This window comes from Lutra lutra, chromosome 3 (assembly GCF_902655055.1).
Source record: "Lutra lutra chromosome 3, mLutLut1.2, whole genome shotgun sequence".
Lineage (NCBI taxonomy): Eukaryota > Metazoa > Chordata > Mammalia > Carnivora > Mustelidae > Lutra > Lutra lutra.
In genome coordinates this window covers 87,281,718-87,294,904 of record NC_062280.1, presented here as the reverse complement: position 1 = coordinate 87,294,904, position 13,187 = coordinate 87,281,718, and positions in this window count along the sequence as shown.

Here is a 13,187-nt window from a genome sequence, read left to right as displayed (position 1 = left end):
CGAAAAAAAAAAAGAATACATTTAAAATTATATTAATAAAAGTGGTTAAGTACTTATGTAAAAATTCAAGCAATATAAAAGAATATAAAATGATTAACAAAATCATTCCCCTAAACCAGATAACCCAAATGTAGCCACTTTTAAGTTTTTGTGCGTCATTTTAGAAATTTTCTATTTAATTTACACATACACACATAATTTATAAATCACACTGTAGATGATACCAAAATAGTATCAGAGATTTTTTGTGCAACATTCTTTATTTAAATAGTCTATTTTGGGCATCTTTCCCTATGATTATATATGGATCTATCTCATTGCTTTTTATGATCTCTAACTACAGAGCTTTCCATTTGTGAAGATAAAATTATTTATAGAGAGTGTTGGTCTAATGGTGATAATAATGATGAGGAGGAGTTGGAGGGGGAGAAGGAAGATGGTGAAATTTGATATTAGTCAAGTGTTCTAACAATGAGCCAGACTCTGGGGTAAGCACTTTACAGGCAGTATCCCTTTTAGTCCTCACAATTTTAGGAAGTATGGGGTAGGTACTATTCTTATTACCATTTCACAGATGGGAAAACTGAGACATAGTGAGGTTAAGAAATTTGCACAAAAATCACATAGCAAGTAAGTGACAGAATCACAATATGACTCAAGTCTTTCTGGATCTGAAGCTTGTGCTCATAACCACTGGAGTGTGTGGCCTCTCCAGCATATGAGACTTTAAATTTTGATGTATATTTTTCAAAATTACGTCTTAAAATTTTAACACCCATTTAAGTCCTAGCAATATGAAAGAGTGTGTGTTTCCCCACACTTTCATTAACATTGAGCTGGTTTCAGCTTTGCCATCCTGACATGTGAAAAATTCTCATGGTAAATACTGTGTTGGTTTGTGAGGACTTCCTGAGCAATCCACTGGAACATGAAAAGAAGCAGGAAAGATGCTAGACACTTCTGGGAAATCCTACTTGTTTTGCAAGAATCTCTTGCGTTCATACTGTCTGAGAGGAAGGATTTGACAAGATGATTAATTTGCCTTTTCTCTTACCTAATTGTACATTTGCTACTCATCTGAAGCAGAGTTCCCTTCTAATGTCAGCATGAACCCAATCCTCAACCATTCACAGTTACATTTTTGTTTGGGGGATTTAGAGCAAGAAATGAGAAGAAACAATTCCCGGTTTCTAAAGTGTGTAAATGGTGAGCATGGATAGTCAAGGTTATGGGTTGCACTGTGCTATGTCCTGCAAGTCACGTAACAGAGGTGCCTGCATGTTCTTTAGCTCTCTTTGTGTGTGTGTGTGTGTGTGTGTGTGTGTGTGTGTGTGTGTGTGTCTGAGGGGTGGTGGGTAATGGAAGGAGGCTCTTGAAAATAGGACTATGACAAGGGCCCATCTGAGCCAGATCTAGAGGCATTACTGCATACAATTATTTAGTGAACATCTACTATGTGCCAGATCCTTTGCTAAGCACTAGAAACACAGTGAGAACCCAAAGATGTATTGTGTCTATCCTCATAGAGTGTACAGTTTCTAAGAGAGACCAGAAATACCACCTGGGTCAAGGGACAAACTAGCACATGCTACTGTGAGAACCTATGACTAAGGTTCTTACGAAGAATGTCTTCCACGAAGAACTAATGTTTGAGTTAAGATCTGAATGATGAGGAGCCATTAAAAATTTTCCTTTCAGAAAGAATTACATTTGCTACCTTAGACAGGAGAGGAAACACATACAAGAAATGTAGAGAAAATCAGTAGGATTTGTTGATGGCTTTGATTTAGATGGTAAGGGGGAGAGCAGTATCAAAGATGATGCCAGGTTCCTGGCTTGTGGACTTGGTGGTGTCTTTCTTAGCTACAGGGGTCACTGGGGTAAGACTGAATTTGGGGCAGTGCATTATGAGTTTGGTTTTGGAAAAGATTGAACTTTTACAATATCATGAAGACAGAATCTTATCTGTCTGATTCATTGATGGAGCCCTAATGCCTAAAGTGGTATCCTGCATTTTGATAGGTACTAAATTTTTTTTTTGGTAATTTCATAAAGCCCTATCTTTTTGTTTATTTCTTATTTTACCTTTCTTAATAGCATCCTAACATTTTATTCATGTAGGTTTTACATAATTCTTAATTTTTTAGTAATATTTCATTTGTTGCTGTAATGGTACTCCTACTCCCCACACCATAATATTCTCTAATGGGTTATTTTTTTTCTATAAAGGAATGCTATGTACTTTTTAAGTTAATGCAACCAGCCACTTTACTTAATTTGCAGATTTTCTAATACATTTTTAATCAATTTTATAAGTTCTTTTAGTTTTAGATTTCATTATTAGAAAGTAGAGATAATTTTGCTTCCTTATTACTTCTTATTAAAAATACTTTAAACCTGTATTACCTCATTTAATCCTTCTCATGACCTAAGTTTAAAAATCCTGATGAACACCTTTCCCTAGTTAAGCCAGTATATAACTTCATAGTAGAACAAAGTTATATTTCATTTTGTTAATGGATTTATCTTAAAAAATTTTTCAAAACATTGCTTCTTTTAAAATTTACAATGTTGACACCTCATTCAGAAAAATGAAACATAAAAGATGAGACTATGGATCCTATAAAGTCAATGCCTAGGGGCTCATTCATTCATTCACAAATTATTTACTAATACCGGTACATACCAGGAAAAACTCTGTGTTCTGGGGATACAGTAGTTAAAAATAAAGGTATAATTCCTGCTATGGTAGAACTCATATTCAAGTGGGGATGACAGACAGTAACTGGAACAAATAAAGAAAATATATGTTTTGTTTGGTAGTGAAAATGGATAAGGATAAAAATAGAGCAAAAGAGGAAAATATGAGGTGTTAGGAAGGGATGGGGAAGTTTGAGATAGGATGTCTAGGGAAGGCCTCCCTGAAAAGATCCAGTTTAGACAAGAAGAAAATGAGGAACAATTAATCTGGCCATCTGGGATATAATTCCAAGCAAAGGGGCACATTTAGTACAGTGGTGGGACAGGGATCTGTTAAAAGAGCAGTGCTGTGGCCAGTGTGCCTGCAACAGAGAGATGAGGGGGAAATCGGGGAGATCAGAGAGGTCATGGGTATGGGTTGGGGGAAGAGGCAGATAACATATGGCCTTATAGACCATACCAAGGACTTTGACTTTTCTTTTGAGTAATATCAAAAGCTATAGGTGAGTTCAGGTTGAAGGAATGACAGGATGTAGCTTATGCCTGAAGAGGATCGCTCTATCTGCTCTTGACACCAGACTGTGGGTGGACAAGGAGACCTATTAAGACCAATTTCAGCAATCCAAACAAGAGCTGGTGGTAGCTTGGTCCAAATTCATCACGGTGGACGTGATGGGAAGTGGTTGGATTATGACACTTACTTTGAAGGTAGAATCAACAGGATGTCCTAATTGATTAGATATAGGCAATGAGGGACTAGGCAAAGTTGATGATGCAAAGATTTTGGTTTGAACAATTTAGGATGGAATCGCCATTAACTGAGTGAATAGATAGAGATGCAGTATTTTTTATCTGGTGCTTGGTTTTTAGGGGACTCTGCAATACTATTTGAGAAGTAGAATTTTAAGGATGGGTAGAGGAGTCTTATAGGGCTGTACCAACCACCTCATTCTTTCCTCAGTTCTGACCCGTAAGTTTCAGCCATGGCACCCTGCTGACAAATAGGCGTATCCACGCAGTATCAGGCTGAAGAAAAGTGAAGAGAGAAATGGGACCATTTTAAAATGGGCAGGAGCAAGGAAAGGGAGCCTGGCTACCTGCTTCTCTTTTAAGACAGTTAACTACTATTTGCTTACCATGCAGGGTTTGTTACTGAATTACAGGATGCATTATTATAGGGGCGCCTGGGTGGCTTGGTCAGTTGAGCATCTGACTCAGTTTCAGCTCTGGTCATGATCTTGGGGTTGTGGGGTCGAGCCCCACGTTGGGCTCCATGCTGAGCACAGAGGCTGCTTGAGGATTTTCTCTTTCTGCTCCTCCCCTGACTTATGTACCTACTCTCTTTCTCTTTAAAATAAATAAATAAAATCTTTTTAAAAAGAATTCATTATTAAATATCAGTTTCTTCTTTATAAAGCCAAGAACTATCTGTCATTTAATTTATTTAACAAATACTTAACCAAGCATCTTGTCTGTGCCAATTTCTGTGTCGGGAGTTGGGGATACAGGGAAATATAAGATTTGGTCATTTCCTGGAAGCAGCTCACAGCCTGGAGGGCAGATATACATAAATAATGATAAATATTAGTACAGAAAGATGGTCCCAAGTTATGAGACTAGAGAATAGGGAATGTTAAATTGTCAGGTAAGTGAGGCAGTGTATTTCTTTTTTGCTGCTTAATTCTCAGATTCCATTTTATTCCTGAATGAATCAGGGGTTTAAGTACTAAGAGATTGCAGGGTACAATATCATAAGACTCTGTGTTGCTTGAGCTGAATTTCCTTTAGGACTTGCAAAATCTTGGGTCATGGGATTCCAACTTAAGATTAAAAGAAAAAAAAAAGAGTCTAAAGTTTCTGTTCCTTGTTTGCAATTCTCCTAAACACAATTATCTAACTTCTTCTCCAAGTGCCGTGACAAAGCAAAGTTTTTTCAATAGGGGTAACTATGTGCACATGGAATGTGTTGTTCATGGTCTCCGTAACCAGGTGCTTGAGAAGAAGCCTGACCAATGTGCAGAAGTGAACGGTTGAAGGAGAATTTGTACTGACAATGGAGAGTTCAAGATACCTATGTATGTTGTACTTTTATTGTTCATCCCTTTGAAAGGAGTCTAGAAGCACCATTAATTCCACAAAGCATTTGCTTTGCTGTTTTTGATGTGGATGAGAAGTTAGGTAGACTTCACTGTTGGCTGTTGTAGGATAGTTATAAGCCTCTCATTTTCCGTAGCAAGATATTACTTAAAAGATACAATCAAGCTTTCTACCTTTAAATTTGTATGGGTGTAGCAATTGCTTCAAATTCACAAGGGATAGTATGTACAATTATCTACTGAGTCTAACGTGGTCTCATCTTTGAGTTGTTTTTTTTTTTTTTATAGTCTGATTTTCATACAGGATAGGGAAAATAAGGAAAAAATAGGGAAAAATAAAATGATGACTAAATGATATTTGCTCATTTATATGTAGAACAATTATTTCTTAAGTGCCCAGTACCTATGGGAGTCATTTTGCATCGTTGGTCTGTAAGGGCCAAGCACAAGGTTTGTGCCTGGAGCAGGTCAAGAGGAGACTGCACCCTACTATGTTTGTGTTTAGGGAAGTGTGACTTTGCTTTTGGGCTCCACCACCCTTATGGAGCCCACACCCCTGCAGCTACCAAGAATTATAGAAGTAGTGGCTTAATGTTCTTCCTATCCAAAGTTCTCCTCCCACCCTCTCCCCATCTGGCAGCTCTTCTGGGACTTCCGCTATGCTTTCCACTCAATCTACCTTGCTTCATCACCTGATTAAAACTTATTTGTGATTACTTCTAATGAAATCATTTTGCAATAATAAACAAGCTTCTTAAAACACTGAATAGGGCAAGAAAGGGCTAGATCAAGAAATAAGATATTTTAAAATCTATAGGAACACCTGAGTGGCTCAGTCAGTTAAGTGTCTGCCTTTGGCTCAGGTCATGATCCCAGGGTCCTGGAATCAAAACCCTCATCGGGGTCCCTCCTCAGTGGAGTGTCTGCTTCTCCCTCTCCTTCTGCCGTTTCCCTTGCTAGTGCTCTCTCATGCTCTCTCTCTGTCAAATAAATAAATAAAATCTTTAAATAATATGTAATAATATTCTTTTTTCTCATTACTCATGAACCTGGGATATATTACAAACTGAACCAGATCATGTTGCCTCTGAACTATTTTCAAAAAACTTGATTTAAAATCTTCTGCTTTTTATTTCTAATTTTTAAAAACAATTTTATTTATTTGATGAGAGAGAGAGAGTGAGAGAGCATAAGTGGGAGGGAGCAGCAGAGGAAGAGGGAGAAGCCGGCTCTTTGCTGAGCAGGGAGCCCAATGTGGGGCTCAATCCCAGGACCCTGATCTCATGACCTGAACCGAAGGCAGATGTTTAACCAACTGAGCCTCCCAGGTGCCCCTCATTTCCAATTTCTAATGTTAGGTGTATTCAAAAGGATGTATTCAGCCTAGTTTAATAGACACTTTTTAAGTCCTACTATGTGTTGGACACTATGCTGGATGCTGGGTAACAAACATGAGGGAGAGCATGGTACTCGCTCTTCAGGAGCTCATGCTTCCCTGGAGAACCCTGGTGTGTGATAATGTCAGCGATCATCAAAATCACCATGTTTAGGGCATCCATTATGTACCAGGCACTCTGCTTGAGATTTTTCATTCATTTAATCCTCAAAATACTTGTGCAAAGCATATGTTTATTTTCCACATTTAACAGATGAGAAAACAGAGGTTCATTAAAGTCCAGGCACTTGCTCCAGGTGACAGATGATAAGTGGTAAATTCTATGCAGATTGTTAATTAATTAAATTAATATGCAGATTATCATATTCTATGACATGCATTCTTGCCCTTATGATACAGTACTTTCTAGTACAAGAAAATCCACACCTTTTGAGGAATGTGAAAGCATAGGTATGCTCTTGAGTCTATGTAGACCTCCTTAATCAGGAATAATGTTTCTAGGGTATCATTCTTGTATTTTTGTTGTTGTTTAATAAGGGTTAAAGAAATTAATCTGAGTTGCTCCATTTTCTAGAAAAGTCAAGATGTGAGGGCAAAATATTGTGGTGTCATCGTAGCAAGCATATGACATTTACAAAGGAATGTGGTCTTCTCCAGGGAAGTCAGGTTGGCTGGACTATTTAATCCAGTAGAATCTGCCACTGTTCAAAATGTTTCCATGTCCTTTTTGGAAATTTTCCTTAGATTCATTTTTATTCCTCACAAAGAGTTCATTTTATTATTTAATAATCAAACATTTTTATTTAAAAGGAAAGATGATCAACTTAGCGGCAGACTTGGCTCTAGGAAAAGCGTGGATGTTTGCAAAAATTAAACCTTCCTTTGTAAAGTGGATGATTTGTGGCCCCTGGGTGGCTCAGTTGGTTAAGCATCTGCCTTTGGCTTGGGTCATGGTCTTGGGGTCCTGGGATCGAGCCCCACATGAGGCTTCCTGCTCAGTGGGGAGTCTGCTTCTCACTCTCTTCCTCTGCCTCTCCCCCAGCTTGTGTGTGCACACTCTCTCTCTGTCTCACTCAAATGAATAAAACAAAAATCTTTTCTAAAAAATAAAGTGGATGATTTGCCTCATCTGACCTTCAAAATAATATGAGGGAAGTTTGGTGGCAATTCCACAAACATTTCTTAAGCAATCCACAGAATCAATGTAATGTTCCAAGGTCACTACTTGTAAGTGCAGTAGATACTAGTTATTGCTTTGAGTTCTTACATTTTTAATGGATGATTATTCTATAGTTACATGTCATCCAGGTAGCTTTACTACAATTAAGTAACAACTTGAAGAGCCCTGCTTAATGTGTAAGTGTGTTTCCTTTAACTTTTCCTCTCCTGGCCCTTGTCCATGGAGTTGAGAGCAGCCAGTTCGGACAGCACCTTGCGGAAGGATCAGAACTGAACTTAAAAAAAGGAAACAGGGAGATAGCAAGGGCCAGAACAAGAGAGGGAGAGAAAGAAATCCTCAAAATGAGGAAGTGATTCCTTTAGTTATCAGAAACAGGAGCGGAGTAACAATGGCTGAAAATTCACCTCCCCGCGGGGGAATGAATCATCGAAATAACTGGTGGAAAACAAGGTTGCGCAACCTGGACCGGCGCGTGTCACCGGCCGGTGGAATTTTTAGAAAGACAGCAGTTTGGGTTCATGACTGCGGTTCGTGATTGCACACACCTGTTTGGGGTATGGATTTTGCAACCCCCCAAAAAGGGGAAACTGAACTCACTGCTCCTCCCGAGCTGTGCAAAAAAGCAGAAAACCACAGCTGCTTGAGCAGTTAACAGATATCAGTAAAATACCCGTGTTACATAATTAAGGATAACGTTCCTGAAGCATATGGGCCGGAGGTATTATACTCTCATTAAAACTTTAGGTAGGAAACAATTTAGCACACTCTCACACATTTCGAGGGTTGAATTCTATAATAAATGTTTGTAATTAGGCATGCTCTAAACAGTTTATTAAATAATACATGAAGAAAATGGTCGATGAAATATAGACTGTTCTGTGTTTTGTGTACACTGACACAGAGCCATCAAGATAAGAAATAAAAGATTTCTTCTCATTGACTTGATAACTAGTCACCCCAAGAAGCTTAAGTAAGACTGGAAGAGCTTTCATTCGTTAGAGCAGCCTGACAGTAATCATAAAGAAATAGGAATTGATGGCTCTGGTGTTTTTTTTTTTTTTTTTTTTTTTTTTTTTTTTTTCCTTTTCTTTTAACCTACATTGTAGGTAGCAATCTTGGAAGTTTCCTCCTGAGTAGGAAGAGGTGCTTTTTGACCAGAGCTCTGCACTTTGTCTTGGAAAGAATGGACCAGTGTGATGGGGAATAGAAAGGGCAGAGAGAGCCGAAAAAGACCTGAAATAACATTTAAAAATTATACCTTGGCCAGTAGGTGCTGTTATTTATAAACTGGAGAGGAATAAGGGGGAGCAGTCTCTTGAGAATTGCCAACGCAGGTGTTTGGTCCCTGGGGAAGTGGTAGGCAACATGCCCCTGAGATGATATTAGACGCAGGAAAGAAATTCTTATAGTTCTGCAGCCGTGTTTGATATTCAAGCCAGATGATTAATGGTCAAACAATCCTTATCTGAATGGAAGAGTGTGTGATCTATGGAAAATGAGCTTGGATGATCCCAGGAAGTTCTCAAAGGATGAATAACCATTTTTTTTTTTAAGTCACTGAGGTCAACTGGCTATTTTGTTTTCTAATGCGCACAAATAAGAAATCTAGTAACAGAATACACATGGAATTTGAAATGCCTTCTAGAACATACTTGGGGAAACTGGGCAAGGTTGACATAGCTTTTACTGATTTGTCTGCTTAGTAGGTAAATGGGGCTGCCAGTCTGGCAGTTTACACTGGCAATAAATCACCACTAGACATTTTATTTAAAAATTGGCACTGGCTCGGGGGAGGTAGAGGTTGTCAATTTGCTTTTATGTTGAGGCCAGGCACAATCATAACACACACAAGCCACCTGGAAACTTCAGGCCACATGGAGAAGCATGGCTCAGGTCTCTAATGGCTGTATTTTTGCCTGCTTGGAGAGTGCTGGGCTAAATCAGTTTCAGGATCCTGACCAGAAAGATCCTGGCAAACTGGCACAGCCTGGAGACATCCCTTTTGGAAATCAGTTTGGTTCTAGAATTATGATGTCAGAAAGATATTACAGATTTGATGGAGGACAGAACATTTGATGATTTATTCTTTTATTGGTGATGGTGATGGGAGAGGGAATTTGCAGAGCCCATGCAAAGCATAACACTAGTACATTTCAAAAATCACTCTATTATTAAAGAATTGGATAGGTTTCTGTTTTTCTCCCCCCCCACCTTATCTTAGTTGGGAGTTCACTTTTTAAATTGGTGATAAATTTTGAGAGGGGAAAAAAGAAAAGATACTGAAGTGATCATACAACTGCCTTTCTCATGTGAGCAATGAGAGACGTTCTTTGAAAATTAGAGTATTTAAAGCATAAAGTGGATGGGCACCTGCATGGCTCAGTTTAGCAACTGCCTTTGGCTCAGGTCATGATTCCAGGGTTCTGGTATTGAGTCCTGCATCGGGCTCCCTGCTCAGTGGTGAGTCTGCTTCTCTCTCTACCCCTGTCCCCCTGCTCGTGATCTCTCTCTCTCTCTTGCTTGCTGTTTCTCAAATAAATAAATAAAATCTTAAAAAAAAAAGATAAAGTGGAGAGGAGGAAAAAGCAACATTGGACCATTAGAGCCACTCTAATAGAAGTGGTGGGGATGAACTCCCTTTCTATCATCTGGTTCCTGATACTCTGGATGTTCTTCAGAGCTTCACACATCCCTGCACAGTTTTTTTTTGCATGTAAGTATATCCATTTTGAAAGTATGAAAGTTAGAGTGTCAGGACAATTCTATTACAAATAAACTGATTTACCAAATTACCGGTCTTTCATCTCTGTTTGCATATTATATTTGTAAATATTAATTATTCTGCATATTTTGTACCATGCAAACCATTAGAAAGAATCTGGTTAAGATAGAGATGTATTGACTTAACTTTGGCCTCATGAATAATTCAATTTGTTCACTTTCTGGAAATATCCAGTTTGTTGTTGATGCTAGAAATATTTGAATTGGATTCAACTTGTCCATCAAAGATTTTCCCCCCTCTCTCCTGGATTTTGTATATGTGATTTTGATAACACTACCAAAAAGTAAGAAAAATATACACTTAGGTTTCTGCTTGGTAATGCAAAATGTCAAGAGCAAACAAAGAATCCACTCCAATGATGTGCCGAGACAATTGGCAGTTTTCCTAGTATTTGGGACATGGGAGTATTTAAAGATTTGTGGCATTAATTACACATAAGCACGCAGAGCATTAAATGTCTAACCTGATAGGATTTTTCTTTGTTTTAAAATATAAAATATTAGATCCTTTACTAAATATTTGTAAAAGTTCTGTTATAAATGCAATGGGATCTGTATTCCTTTGACCACAATGTCTTACAAGCTGCCTGCTAGTAAATGACAACATTCATAAAATGAAGAGGGAGAAGAAAAAAGAAGAAAAATGAGAAATCCCCAAAGCAGTCACTTAAAAAATCCCACAATTCTGCCAGTATTCAATGCCTGCATTAAATGTCATGCCAGCAAATCTTCCCTCAGAAAGATCAAGATGCAGCATAAACAATATTAAGGAAGAAATAAAGTATCAACGTTCTTGGGATGGCCTCTAAAATGATGTAGGTGTTTGTATTTTTTATTTTGATTTGTGCACAAGTATTCATTTAGTGGTATGTTTTGGAGACAGGCATGTAAAGGTTTTCATCTTGCATGGGTCTCTATCATTTATTTGGATTTAGTATACACATTAATTTGGACTGAAGTTTCTTCATCTGGATTTATCATACTTGAAGACCCTAAAAGCTAAAATGTGAATCCAGCATCTTGGGTTTCCTAGCTAACCCTGCTAATTTCAGGGCCATTAAGCTTCTAGTATTTACCTTTATTTTTTCTCTGCCTTCTTGAGGTTTATTAGGGGACATACATTGTGTGTGTGTGTGTGTGTGTGTGTGTGTGTGTGTGTGTGTGTGTGTGTGTGTGTGTGTGAAGAAAGTGTAACTCAGTTTGTGGAGATCATAGTTCTGACCTTATTTTCACTATTTTGTAAAAAGAACCATGTCCTTTCTTTTATCCTAAGTGCGGAAGTGAGTAACAGAACTTGTTTATGTGAAGTTATTAAGATATGAGATATATTTGGGATAACAATAATTCAAGGGTGAATAATACACATTTTAAAAGGTATCTTGTTCTCCGTGAAAATCAAATGCCATTAACGTTCCCTGAGTCCTTTAAACATGAAAGGGCGCATGCGCGCACATGCGTTCTTGCACTCGCTGGCTCGCTAACTCAAGCAAAAATAGTCTCCGAGGGAAAGGGCTGCAAGGCTGCTGCCAACTTCCCCAACATACCCAAGAATTTCCTTATTTAGAACCTCCCATGTGCTATTTTTTTTTTTTTTTAATCTCTGGAATCTCAGGGATTTTCCCATCCCTCTGCATGCTTGAGACGTTTTAGAGCATGGTAACCCCCTCTTGGAGTCCTCTACTCTTCCATTTTATTTTTAAAATGTGGGCAGCTTTAGTATACAGGGAAGGGACTGCTCCTGTGACAAAGGAGGGTGAGGATCCCGGTGCTCATAGCAGCACCTCTGAAGATCATTGATGGCTAGAGAACCCAACACCATGGTCTAACAAGGTAGACCTTTTAAGGGGCCCTTGAAAATCATGGGATTTTTAAATCAAGAGCTTTCTGAGAAGGTGCATTAAAAGTTTCACATGGCAACAAAGATGGAGAATTTCGTGAATTCTTGGAGGCTCATTAGGTAACAGTTGATCTTTGCCGAAAGCCCAGGATATGATACATGTATCATTCATATCCTTTTCTTTTTCACGTTTTAATAGAGACAGTGGACCTGAATTTTGGTAATGCATTCGCTTTCCACAAAAGTATGGCAACTTAGCTCTTTTTGGACCAGACTGTGATAATCTCTTATTGTAGCATTGTCCCCTTGTGTTGTGTGGGTGAAACTATTAATATATGTTTAAAAATCATATTTGCATATTGTTTTTGATATAAACACACTACTGCCTTTACAATAAGGCACAAAGTGCAATTTCAGAAAACTCCTTTTCACTTATGAACGTCTGAGTCTGAGATTCACACAAACCACACTTTTGTTTGACTCCAAAATGTGGGTGCCAAATGAATCTACTGCACTAGGCTTATGAACACTACTGCAACTGTGCAGCCACTATTTCTCTACTGGGAGAATTGTTTCAGCAGATAAACCATCTGGCTTGAAACACAGCCCTCTTTGAAAATATTCCCCATTATGTTAGCTCTGAAACAATGTGTACAACTATGCTCCAGTGGAGGACATGTTAACAGAAATTCAATGTCAAACAATATCAGCTCTGTAATCTTTTGCTAAATGTAAAAAAGAGGTAATCAAAATGCAAGATTTTAATTCTTTAAGGAGTCATTGTGAATGTGGCATAAGATGAAGAAAACTCAGGAAAATATTTAATAAAGAACCGTAATAGAAAACGTTTAACGTAGTGACTTTTTCTTGTAAGGATCGCCCATGGAAAGTGTGGCTCCTTTTGTTATAAATATCATAAAGATGGTACGTTAGTGTTTTGTGATCATTCATTTCCTTTTTTTCCCCCTAAGTGCTTTCAAATATGGATTGATTATGTACAGTGGAAGAATTGTTGGAAACTAGTATTCATAGCTTGAGATCCTGAAGTGAACTTGGGTGACTCCCTGTGACTTAAGAGTTAGGAACATTATAGAAAAATTGCAGTGGGAACAGGTATTACCTATAACCAGCTAGAGGAAATGTGATAGAAATTTTAAGAATCCAAGCCACCAATGTCATTGCGATGGAAGAAAGAGG